Source organism: Panthera leo, chromosome F2 (genome assembly GCF_018350215.1).
Source record: "Panthera leo isolate Ple1 chromosome F2, P.leo_Ple1_pat1.1, whole genome shotgun sequence".
Classification (NCBI taxonomy): Eukaryota; Metazoa; Chordata; class Mammalia; order Carnivora; family Felidae; genus Panthera; species Panthera leo.
This window is the reverse complement of record NC_056695.1, coordinates 15,496,977-15,510,054: the sequence shown is the minus strand read 5'-3', so window position 1 is coordinate 15,510,054 and position 13,078 is coordinate 15,496,977. Positions and strand designations below refer to the sequence as shown.

Sequence of the window (13,078 nt, the reverse complement as noted above, 5' to 3'; positions counted from 1 at the left end):
TGCCATCAGCTCTACCCTACCCTTTCCCTCCCACCAACTTTGTCATGTTTGTTCTCATGACTCCCTTTCACACAAGACCCTGTTCCTTTCTTTCCTTCAAGTCATAATGATATATTAGTAATTTGTCTAAGTCATTTAGTTTCTTTTCCCTCAGTAGACTGCAAACTCTGTAAGGGGACTTTGACTCACCTTTGCGCCCATCACAGGGACATTGCCTGCCATGTGAGTGGGACTTACATATTTGTTAAACACATGAACTTATTAGCTCTGACTCTCTATCAAGACTAACACATTTAAAGGACCATTTAGAGTAACTTTTGTGCTTCTACTGGTTACAGAAGAAATATATCTTTATTATTGGAAATTTGGGAAACCCAGAAAAACACAAAGAAGAAAACAAAAATTAATCATAGTCCCAATACCCAGAAATAATCAGTTAATTTAACATTGTGCCTTATATCCTTCAAGTCTTATTTTGTTTGTTTTTATCTAAATTCCAGTTAGTTTACATACAGTGTAATATTAGTTTCAGGTGTAGAAATTAGTGATTCATCACTTACATACAACACCCAGTGCTCATCCCAACAAGTGCCCTCCTTAATGCCCCTCACCCCTTAACCCACCCAGCCCCCCTCCAGTAACTCTCAGTTTGTTCTCTATAGTTAAAGAGTCTGTTTCCTGGTTTGCCTCTCTTTTTCCCCCCTATTTTCACCTGTTTGGTTTCTTAAATTCCACATATGAGTAAAATTATATGGTATTTGTCTTTCTCTGTCAGACTTATTTCGCTTAGCATTAATACACTCTATCTCCATCCATGTCGTTGCCAATTGCAAGATTTCATTCTTTTTGATGGATGAGTAATATTCCAGTGTGTGTGTGTGTGTGTGTGTGTGTGTGTGTGTCCCCAGCATCTTCTTTATCCATTCATCAGTTGGTAGACATTTGGGCTCTCTCCATAATTTGGCTGTTGTTGATAGTGCTGCTATAAACATCAGGATGCATGTGTCTCTTCAAGTCAGTATTTTTGTGTCCCTTTGGGTAAATACCTAGCAATACAATTTCTGGGGTATAGAGTAGCTCTATTTTTAACTTTTTGAGGAAACTCCATGCTGTGTTCCAGAATGGCTGCAGCAGTTTGCATTCCCACCAACAGTGCAAGAGAGTTCAGTTCCCTTTTCCTCGGCATCCTCGCCAACATCTGTTGTTGCTTGAGTTGTTGATTTTAGCCATTCTGACAGGTTTGAGATGATGTCTTATCAAGTCTTTTTTCTGTCAGCAATAGACTTATAAAATAAATCATTTTAAACAAAGCATTAACATTTACTTACTGAAAGTGTACCTCAAGCTTTCAAATACTTAAAGTGTATCTTCTGTTTGTTAGTGAAAGCTAATATTTTCATATTGGGCAGTTATCTAAAAATTTGAGGAAATTGCTTTCATTTCTTTAAGTTGCCCTGAAGGTGAAGTAATTTGTGTAAGCTAAAGTCATTTGCCCAAATCAGTTCACGTAGTCTAGTTTATGTAGCTTGTTAAATGTTGACATTCTCTTTTCTTAGAATGTCTTCTTCCAGCATTTCTGCTTTTTGATGTAAAATGCCCCCTCCTATTTGAAGACTTTCCAGATCATTGGATAGGAACATGATCCTGATCTCCAAAACTTGAGAGTACTTGATACTCCATGTTTAATCTCCCCCACAATTGTCTGATTTTATCCCCCTCTTCTTGATGATGAATTCTTAGGGGAGGGCAAAAGTCCTAGATTTTCTTCTTAGCCATTGTGCACAGAGCCTGTCACGTACCTATACACAGTAGGCATTCAATAAATGTCTGCTGAATTAATAAATATTAATATGTATCCTGCTGACAGTAATGGAGTAGCCTCATTTTCATATATGACACATAGAAAATAATTGTATAAGTTGCCAGGGTCCAATTCACTGGCCAGCCGTGGTGGTCTGGGTTCCTTTTTTAAGACGATGCCAATGTGATTGGCAGAGACAAATTTTAATTCCATGCATAATCAAGCCAAATTGCAGTTGGCTTGTGTTCCTTTGGACAAACTAATTATTCCATTGTTCTGTCGGTATTTCAACTCTATATTCTGTCTCAGTGTTTCTCATGCTTCAGTGCCTTTAGGACAGACAAGAATTTATAGGTAAAGAACAGGTGCAACCACGGTAACTCCCTCATGGAGATTACTGCTCAGCTCACAGCCTTGTCCTCATTACAGGGTCTCAGACATTTGCACATGTACCCCTTAAGTCGGCACTCATCAAGTGAAAGTCCATGAAACTTGGGGAGAGTACATCAGCTTAGTTAAGTAACAGTCCTGGGGTACCTTTCATGTTTCATTCAGCCTACAGACTAGGAGCCAAAGTCAAGCTTCTTGCTCTAGAGTATGGTGGCCAAGCCCCACTCAAATGCGAGCTTCCCTGCTGTGCAATGTGGGACCAATTTCTTACCTCTCCAAGTCTTGGTTTCTTTCTCTGTAAAAGAGGATAATGATAGAATCTGCTTCAGAGAATGAGTGTAAAGATTAAATTAGATAATCCATTCAAAGCATTTAGCATGGAGTCTAATATAAACAGGTTCTATAAATAATAGCTATTATTATTAAAATTGGGCCAGAAACAATAGCAGTGTGTGTGTGTGTGTGTGTGTGTGTGTGTGTGTGTGTGTAAATACATGCCCAGCTGCAATCTGTATTTCCAGCCCTTCTGAAGTGGACAGTGTGTGACCAGGTAGAGCAGTGGCAGGGACAGTGCTGCTGAGAACCAGGGAGCGTTGGACACCTTAGGAGGAAAGCCTGGGTGGGGGGAGGTGGGCAAGAAGGAGGCATGATGCTGCCAGATCAGAGTGGACAGAAATTCTTGGTCCTCAGGATCTGGGGATGAAGCTGAGCTCAACCTGGTGTTTTGTAGTGAAACAATCACTGAAAAGAAAACACATGGACGGGCACCTGGTGGCTTAGTTGGTTAAGCATCTCTGACTTGATTTGGGCTCAGGTCGTGATCTCATGGTTGGTGAGATTGGCCGCACATCGGGCTCTGCGCTGACCACGCGGAACCATGCTTGGGATTCTCTCTCTCCCTGTCTCTTTGCCTCGCACCCTCCTCTCTCAAAATAAATACATAAACTTAAAAAAAAGAAGAAGAAAACACATGGAACTTAGCAGAGAAAAGATGAAGAGGGCAGTTGTCCCACCCTGCCCCTGTTCTGTCTATGAGACATGCCTTGGGATTGTGAATGGTTTGGATGCCGGTTGACACAGGACAGATGAGAAAGCTGGAGAACCCAGGATGAAAGGGGTCACTCTGTTGCAATTAGCTGATACAAAGTTTCCTTTGTATTTGGAACTTTCAGGAGTTAGAAGGCTTCCTTGGCTATTTAAAGCATCTTTTAAAACATTGTATTTAATCAAGGAGGCCCTGCCCACAAAAGGAGAAGGCAAGTGAATCATGGCTAACCATATTTCAGGAGCTTTTTAGTCTGATTCAGAAATGACTGCTGTTGATTTAGCTCCTGCACGTTCCTGAGTGAAGCCTCCATTTATTTAGTCATTCATTCATACAGCCGTTTTTCTTTTTTTTTTTTTTTTTTTACTATTTAAGTGGCAAGCACTGCACTAAAAGCTGGGAAAACAGAGATACATATAAGACACATCGGTAGGCATTCAGGAATAATTAGTTGCACAAAATGAATCAATATATGATACCCCATCACTGTCTATTATAAACGAACATTTGTAATAAAATAAGATGGCAGTCTTCTCACAACTATTTACAAAATATCCTTGAAAATAAAATAATCAGGGGTGCCTGCGTGGTTAAGTGCCCAACTCCTGGCTTTAGCTCAGGTCCTGATGGTTTCGAGAGTTCAAGCCCTGCATCAGGCTCTGTGCTGGTAGTGCAGAGCCTGCCTGAGAGTCTCTATCTCCCTTTCTGTCTCTGCCCCTCCCCCACTTGCACTCTTTCTGCCTCTCTCAAAATAAATAAGCTTAATTTTTTTTTTAAAGTCTTCCAGCAAGGAAAGGGTGGTGAAGGAAAATTTGAAAAGAAAAGAAAAAGGCCCAGAAGAAGCTTCGTCTTAAATGATATCTAGAAGCTTGCCAGATAAACAGAAAAATAAATAAACTCTGGGTATAGGGAAGAGTATGTTTCAAAAATTGCCTGTGTTCCAAAAATTACTTTGAGCATAGGAGTAGAGTGAAGGGAGAAGGAAAGGGGGGAAGATAAAGTGATACAGATTGGTAGAAGTTGGGTATTAAGAAAAGCCTAGTTGGTGGGGCACCTGGGTGGCTCAGTCAGTTAAGCATCTGACTCTTGATTTCGGCTCAGGTCATCATCTCATGGTCTGTGAGATTGAGCCCCATGTTGCGCTCTGCTAACAGCACAGCGCCTACTTGGGATTCTCTCTCTCCCTCTGTCTGTCCTTCACCCACTCATTCTCTTTCTCTCTCTCTCAAAATAAATAATAAGCATTTAAAAAAATCTTTTATGTATATAATCATATATAGTAAGGCAGACATACTGGCACAAGGAGATTACAGAACCTCACCTGGTTTAAATCCCATCTATGCCCATCAACAATTGTTTTGTAACCTTGGAAATCCCTCCAAGATTTCATTTTTTCATCTACCACAATGAAAAGCACACATATCTTACAGGGTTGAGGTAAGGATTTGCAGCCATGTAGAAACACAGAAAGTACTCAGTGTTTGAACGCGATCATTCTTATTTAAGTGCCATGTTAAGGAATTTGTGCCTCAGTTGTTTCCGAAGAGCCAAGATTTTAATTGGTGAAGTGGCACAGTTTGTATTCATGTTCGGGGTGAATGGGAAGAATAGAATTGACTTAGTATTTGAGCAAGCTGCTTAACTCTCTAAATCTGAGTTTTTGCATCTGTAAAATGGACAGCAATAGAACTTACCTTCTCAGCTTATAAAGGTTCAATGAGAGCACGAACAGCACTGAGCACTAACCCAGCAGCAATCTATCAGTGCATATTAGTTATTATTTTTGTTCTCTTGATAGGGGTGAGTTTGAAAGCAAAGAGACCACCCAGCTGGGAGACCTTTGTGAGGGTCTAGTTGGGAAGCAAGGTAGGTCCATACCTTGTGGGATGGGCTGCAGAGCTAGATGTTAATTTAAGAATGAAAATCAAGAAGCCTATGATTCATTGACTGTGGAAGATAATCTGTCTGTTGTATTCTTTCCTTCACCACATGCTTTTTCCTCTATGGAATAAAAACTGTAGTTACATTTAGGTTTTTAAAGTATGCATTTCATATTAAAGGCATACATTTCCCGAGCAGTCAGGTCCACATTGCCCGAATGTCCCTGCTAATGAACCATTGCTGTTGAATGTCACAGCTTAAAGGAAGGGGTTACTTTAAGTTCAACAAAATTGGAACAAGTGCTAGAGACCACAGTTGGATTCAACAAATCAACAGAAGTCCAGCAGACGCTGTGACTTCCAATCTGTACCATATCTGCCCCCCTTTACCCTGCACACAAATTTAAATGTATTAAAAGGATTATTAACAACATTACACAGTTTAACAGAAATCAGCCTAAGCGACGAAACCATCTGGATATAGCTAAGATCAACTACTCTGGCTCCACTATAATAGAAAAACAGTTTAAATCATCTCTGGTCCTCCAAAAGAAAAGGACACAAAATAAAAACTGACATCCTTGCAAACAAACGACAGTAAATCACATCAGAGTTCTTAAGGTGGCAGAGCCTAACTTTCAAGAACACTATCATGGCCTTACATGGAAGGTTTGGCTGCTGTCTTCCAAACTTTTACAGAGTCCTTTTTAATTCTTGCCAGAACTTTAATCTAGAAGAAACCTACAACGTTTGGTCTAACCCCTCACGTTCATGAAGGGTCCCCGTCGTAATACTCAGACTCAGGAGAACATGTGTGACCCTCCAACTCTATTTTTGCCCTTAGCAGTCTCCGTGAAGGCTTTGCTCTTCATGCTTCTGCAAGATCCTGCATGTTGCTGCAAAGGTCACCAGGTTTCATTCTCGTGTAAGTTGTGAGCTGCAGGTGGTCACACGCCCTTTTTCACGTCTGTAGGACAGCAGGGAGTTTATTCTTTATTTTCTGAAAGTTTTAAAGTGTCTTTCCAACCTCTCAACTGTTAGCTTTGTGAGCGTTCTCACTATATTTTCTGGGTTAGGTTCTTCCCTCATAGCAGCTCAAAGAACAAAAATGTAGCCTAGATTCTAGAGTATTGCTCAGTAAAATGTAAGCACCCACTCCTTGATTCCTGGGTCCTTCCTATTAGCCTGGTATGATACTCACAGAACAGTATGATAAATGGCTCTTAGCTGGAAGGCCCCTGGTGATCCTTGACTCCTGGTAGTTATGCCTTTGTACGTTCCCTTCCCCCTTGAGTGTGGGGTGGACTGAGTGGCTTGCTTCTAACAAATAGAATACACAGAAATAATGGGATGCCACTTCTAGCATTTGGCAGCAAAAAGATTAGCTTCCACTTTAGGCACTCACTCATTCAGTCTTGCTTTCTTGGGTCATTCCCCGGAGAAGCTAGCTCCTGTGGCACAAAGCAGTCCTGGGAAGAGGCCCATGTGACAAGGGACAAAGGCCTGCAAAGGTCCTGTTCCATCAAGCCTTCGAGTGGGACCATAGCCCCAGCCAGCACTTGAGTACAGTTTCGTCAGAGTCCTTGGGTCAGAGGCACCCTAAACTTTGCCTGGATTCTAGACTCACAGAAATAGTGAAATAATAAATGTTTATTGTTTTAAGCCTCTCAGTTTGGGGGAAATGTTTTTACGCTTTTATTCTTATTTTATTTACTTATTTATTTTTAGGTTTTTTTTAATGTTTATTTATTTTTGAGAGAGAGAGACAGAGCATGAGCTTGGGAGGGGCAGAGAGAGAGGGAGACACAGAATCTGAAGCAGGCTCCAAGCCATCAGCACAGAGCCTGAAGCAGGGCTTGAACTCACGAACTGCGAGATCATGACCTGAGCCGAAGTCAGACACTTAACCGACTGAGCCACCCAAGTGCCCCTATTTAAAAATTTTTTTTTAATGTTAAGCTTTTACTCTTTTTTTTAAAGTTTATTTATTTTGAGAGAGAGAGAGACAGAGAGAGAGAGAGAGAGAGAGCACATGCATGAGTGGGGAGGGACAGAGGGAGAGGGAGTCCCAAGGAGGCTCCACGCTATCAGCTCAGAACCCAACACAGAGTTCAGTCCCACAAACTGAGATCATGACCTGAGCCAAAGTCAAGAATCTGACGCTCAACCAACTAAGCCACCAGGCTCTCCTGGTGGCAATTTATTATACATCAATGATAATGAATACAAAGGCTAAGACAGTAGATTCTGGAAACATAATATATGCATGAAAATCTTGCCTGAATCATGTTTTTAGTAAGTGGCCATGGACTAGTTATCTAATTTTTGTAAGCCTCAGTTTTATGATCTATAGAAAAGCTACACTAATAATGGTACCTTCTTCATAAAGATGATTATTTGGGCATTAATTGAGATAATATGCCTAAAGTGCTTGGCAAGACCACCCGGCTCATAGTAAGTACTTGTTGAATGTTGTTTTATTTTTATTGTTATATTTAGTGCTTGTCACTCTTAGATAATGATTTTTGCCGAGGGTTCTGTCCTTTATCTTCCCATTAGCTCTCCCTCGGTGGGTCTCATATACTCCAGAACTGGACTTCTCACGTATGTACCCATAACCACCAAGCCTCTACATGTCTTAGGAACTAAGATGTATGTTTATTGCCTATTGAGTAATTCTGCCAAACTGTCCCACTCACAGGCATATCACCTCAGAAATCCGTCTACTTTCCCTCCCAACATCACACCAAGTGTTTGTTGCTCCCCTAGTCTCTTATGTGAGAGGAGCCATCATCTGAGAACCGTGTTCTGAGTATGAATAGCCAAGATTGTCATCATCTTCTAAAACAATTCTTGCAAGCGCACAGTGCTCACTGTACAAGGATGTTCATCATAATGTGCTAAGAATTAGGAACGGTCCAGGGAGTCAGGGGTGACTCCGTCGATCCAGTGTTCAACTCTTGGTTTTGACTCAGGTCGTGACCTCATGATCTGGGGGTTTTGTGGGTTCGAGCCCTGCATCTGGCTCCTCCATGCTGATGGTGTAGAGCCTGCTTGGCATTCTCTGTCTCCCTCTCTCTCTCTGTCCCTCCCCCACTCGTATTCTCTCTGTCTCTCTCAAAATAAATAAATCAACTTAAAAAATATTTTTTTTAAATTAGGAACTGTCCAAGCATCCATCAATAGAAAATCAGTTAAGTCATTTAATTATAACTTAAATTTCTTGTTTTGCGGCAGGCCCAGTGCTAAGAGCATTGTATGTATTGTGTCGCTTAAGTCGTAGCAACCCTGTTTGTATTCATTCAGTGGAATTCACACAGCACATTTTCACGGATGCTGTAGGTATCAATTTACCAGTATAGATTCTCACGAAATATTATAAAATGAGAAAAGAAAACTATGAAAGCTGCACATAATAGCACAATATTAAAATATGCATCTATGCATAGATGTGAACATACATAATAAAGAGTTTTTCATTACAGGTACTTTGCACAGTTTCAATATGCACAAAGTTTCACTTACCATGATTTGGTGAAGTTACGCCGGTTCCCCAACACTACAGTTCAAAAGTCAGTTGCTACAGTCCGTGACTGTGAAAAATAAAGTACGGAGTTCATCTCTAGTTCTTCAGTCCACAAGTCACTATGTAAACCAGAGATGCACATCGTGATCAGTGACACGATCACATCAGTTCTTCCCAAGTCGGTCAGGGGTCTGTTGCTGAGTATCTGTCGTTCAGGTCATGCCAGGGCGTAGCTGTGGTGCCACCTTTCTTCAGGTGGAAACTCAGATGCTTGAGAAAGAATTGACCAAGAAAGATGAAGGGCAGCAAAGAGACAAAAGTAGCAACAATGCAAGCGAGATGTGAATTTAATGTGAATGGAGACAGAGAAGAAACCACGGAGCCGGGGAATGCACAGCCACCATCCAGAGGCTCTGGATGATCAGCAGAAGGGCTCAGGGAAGGAAGCTTATGAGCATAAAGGAGAAAAGTGGCTTCTCCCCAGGAAAGCAACCACAGCGAATAATTTACTTCACGTGAAAGGAACTCTCAGAGATAGTGCACAGCACTGAAAGCTCAAAGGATCAAATGTTAGGAGCCAACATGACCTCACAGTTCATGAGATCGAGCCCTCCTTGGGCTCTGCACTGACGAGATGGAGCCTACCTGGTATTCTCTCTCTCTCTCTCTCTCTCTCCCTCTCTCTCTCTGTCTCTCCCTCTGCCCCTCCCCCACTCGTGCCCAGACACGCACTCTTCCCCCCACCCCACAATAAATAAATAAACCTTAAAAAAAAGGAGCTGATCCAAATGGAGAAAGGGGTGTGACAATTGGCCAGGGCACAGAGAAGATACACCATATCTCAGTTATGTGACAAGAAGAAGGCAACCACCACTGCTCAAACTGCTCAAGCTTTTTCAGTAAAAGAAGTTACTTTTCAGTGTTTCTAATGTGGGTTTTGTGTGTGTGTGTGTTTTTTGTTTTTTTGGTTTTTTTTGAAAGAGAGTACAAGCTGGGAGGGGCAGAGAGAAAGAGGGACAGAGGATCTGAAGCAGACTCTGCACTGACAGCAGTGAGCCCAGCATGGGGCTTGAACCCACAAACTGTGAGATCACGACCAGAGCTGAAGTTGGACGCTTAACCAACTGAGCCACTCAGACGCCCCAGTGTTTCTAATGTTTTAAATTAGTTTGGACTAAATAAATGTTAATTTTACTATTACTTTCACATTCCTATACATTTGTGGCCAACAATAGGAGAGATTCTAGTGCTTTGACAAAAACTTCAAAGGACCACAGAATAATAATTTTATATTTACGGTCACTTGGCATGGTTTCATCTTACACAGTTTTATGGTCCTGCACTACTGTGTAAAGCAAGGGCTGTCTGTATATATTACCCTTAAGATGTACGTTAATATGCTAATGATACTGTTTTGGAGTGGCTGGATTACAGGTGACTTTGGATTACCTCCTTTTTATAATGTCTCTACAATGAGTATAGATTTCTAAGATCTAATTTAATTATTCTGGCATCTCTTTGACATACATTTTGAGCCCCTACTAATTAAAGGAATTTGGCCGGTGCTGGAAGAAAAAGGAAGAGAAAGACATGGTTCTTCCCAACAAGAAGGTCATGGAGTAGTGCCAGTGCCTGCCACATCACAACAAAATTTTCACACCACATGCCAAGTATAATAGAAGTATCAAAAACAATTAGAACTGGGGCGCCTGGGTGGCTCAGTCAGTTAAGCAACTGACTCTTGATTTCAGATCATGATCTCAAGGTTCATGAGCTTGAGCCCCGCACTGGGCTCTGTGCTGACAGCATGGAGCCTGCTTGGGACTCTCTCTCTCTCTCTGCTCCTCCCCTGCTAACGCACATACTCTCTCTCTCAAAATAAATAAATGGACTTAAAAAAAACAAAACAAACAGAACACCAAAGAGAGCAAAAGTTGGAGAGGGCCTCAGCCTTTTTACCCTCCAATGTTAAAGTTTTCCCCCCAAGGAAAAATGGATCCTAATTGGCCACAGCATTTCATACCAGAGATTACTGACACCCACAGGCCACTTTCTAGAGAACCCGTTTTAGTTATAGGCTTCTCAAGTGAAAAAGCCAAAGTAACAAGGTGGTGTGAAAGTCCACTGAATTCGGGTGCCAAACATTATTCAGATACTTGTTTTACCTGCTTCCTTCAGTCAATTGAAATGCGACCCAAAATGTCTCACTTTGATTTGTTTTTGTTTTTGCCTTACACACTGCTTTTTATAAACGCCAAACCTTTGTAATCAAAACTTTAAATAGAGAGCCCTGAGGCAGGGTGGCTGTGCTCTGGGCCCAGGGACGGGACCATCACAGACAGCTCCAGTGCCACAAGGATGCATTGTCACTGTTTGCTTTGCCTTCAGTTTTGAGAGTCCTTAAATTAAAGTTTAATGTGTTTGTGGTGGCTTAAAATTCAGTGATTTCCCCAATCACACGGCAGTTGTGAGACCCTTATTATAAAGCTGACAGAACCACATAGGAATACTTCTTAACATCAATACATGGGATTCAGAAACCAAAACCTCCGAGTCCTGTGTGAAAATCTTGCATGATTGGGCTTCCCCCCCACCCCCCGCCCCACCCCAGTGTCTTCAACGAATGAATTCTTGTTGGTTAAAATGGTTTTATCTTTGGTTTTGTGACTTCATTAGAGCACTTCTTCTTACCTTGTATGTTGAGTTATGGTGGTGAATGAGAAACTTCACGGATGTCTTAGCAAATGAGGCCTGGCTATGTTTCTGGTGTTTGCTCCCCAGGGCCTTTCTCCAGGACACAGCATGGCCTAGACAGCTTTTCCCAAAGAGCAGTGAGCCTACCAAGGTCAGGAGGCAATTGTGATTGTGGCATCAATGTCAAATCATCCTGTGAAAAAGTTAGCCCCTTTGTAGTTTGCTTTAAACCTTATGAAGTCAAAGACCAAAGAACCAAGTATTCTCTGCTCATAACACTTGCTAATCTTCCTTGTAGACCAAGAACAGGTTCTGGGCTTGGAGCTTTGAGCAGACTAGAATATCTAGCTAGAATTTAATTGCAATGTTTTATTTTTCTGTATGGTGTTGATTTATTTACCCAAAAGAAGTGAGCCCATTTAAAAAAGGATACTTAGAAAATAGTATGAGCAGGTGTTTCGTGGATGTGGCTAAAATTTTTGACAATGGTTTTTCAAGAACTAAAGGTTGGGGATATTAGTAATTTGGAAAAAAATGTAGGCTAGGAGTCAAGAGGCCACAATTTATATTTTGGGTCTTTTTATTTTAGGATGTTTGCAAGTCATAGCTTGTCTACATCTCCATAATCTCATCAATCAATTTTCAGGATAGGTTATATGTGATTCACAGTAATAGCTGTCATTGATAGAACCTTTCTTTTGAGCTTGAGTGTTCTTAAATATTTTATATATTCCATTGAATCTTCACAACCACCCAGTAAGGGAAGAAGTATCATTAGCCCTACCTTGCAGAAAATGGAGCCAAGTTACAGAGAGAGTTTGCCTCAAGAGTATCCATTGAGTGGGTGGAAATCAGGAGTCAAATCCAGACAGGCTCCAAGTCTTGTGCTCTTAGCCACCAAGATTACCAACCTTGGAAGCATTGCAATATTTGTTTTGGATTCCAGAGTCTCAATATGTTCATCCACTTTCCCCAGATCATCTTCCAACCACAGTGTTTTATTTTATGGAAATAGCTTCAGCCTATTATGGAAACAGCTTCACCAATCAGAGCCTTGTGGGTGAAGCAGTGCAGCAGGCAAGGCTGGGAGGCAAAGGTCTCAGTCTGTGGCTGCTAAATGGAAGAATGAGCCATATCTTCCTAGTGCCATCAGAGGGAAGAGAAACCACCTCGGAAGAATCACCACAGACACTCTCCAAGTGTCATTTCCTCAAAGCTCAGATGATCAGTGTACATTACGGATGGTCTCAGCTGCTCTTCTGCCCTCACCTCAAATCCACCTTTATATATTTTTATAATCTAAGAAATCAGTATTTGTAATTACCTTTTATGCCCCTAGTGCAAACTGTAAAGATTCCTCAGGTCATTGACTTCCTCCAGCCCCAGCCCCACAGTGTGCTATAGAGGAAATTCCCAAGCACTCTCTATTTTAACTTGGATGAAAGGCCCTGTGAAGGCCAAACAAAATTTTCTGTTGCTGTTAGTTTACATTTTGAATTGCAAATTTCTCAGAAGATTCAAATTAAAAAATAAATGTCAAAGCTGTTACAATTTAAAGTTTAAAAAATCTTTGCCAGGCTATGTTAGAAAATGATTTTACCTGTGGCTTAAAGAATTAAGGATTTCTGTATATGAGTGATCTGTGACTTTGTTTCTAATTATTTTTAGAACAGTAAGGCAGTTTATAGTAACACATCTAGTTATACCTATTTGCTTTATTTTATTATTAGGGGCTGGTATAC

At 41.1% G+C, this 13,078-nt stretch overlaps 1 protein-coding gene and 1 long non-coding RNA gene across 4 annotated transcripts in view; one reads left to right on the top strand and one right to left on the bottom strand.

Moving 5' to 3' along the window:
* LOC122210892 (cytochrome P450 7B1) overlaps positions 1-13,078 on the top strand; it is a 173,097-nt gene that overhangs the window by 106,731 nt on the left and 53,288 nt on the right. The window lies entirely within an intron of this gene.
* Positions 1,949-11,445, bottom strand: LOC122210893. Of its 3 annotated transcripts, XR_006198351.1 has the most exons (5): positions 11,334-11,445; positions 8,642-8,761; positions 6,522-6,733; positions 6,318-6,436; positions 5,785-6,083 (listed from the first exon to the last, which is right to left on the bottom strand). It is a non-coding gene; the product is annotated as an uncharacterized LOC122210893 (long non-coding RNA). The 3 variants fall into 3 exon arrangements; XR_006198353.1 differs by lacking the exons at positions 5,785-6,083; positions 6,318-6,436; positions 6,522-6,733 and adding exons at positions 1,949-2,130; positions 2,463-2,486; XR_006198352.1 differs by lacking the exons at positions 6,318-6,436; positions 6,522-6,733.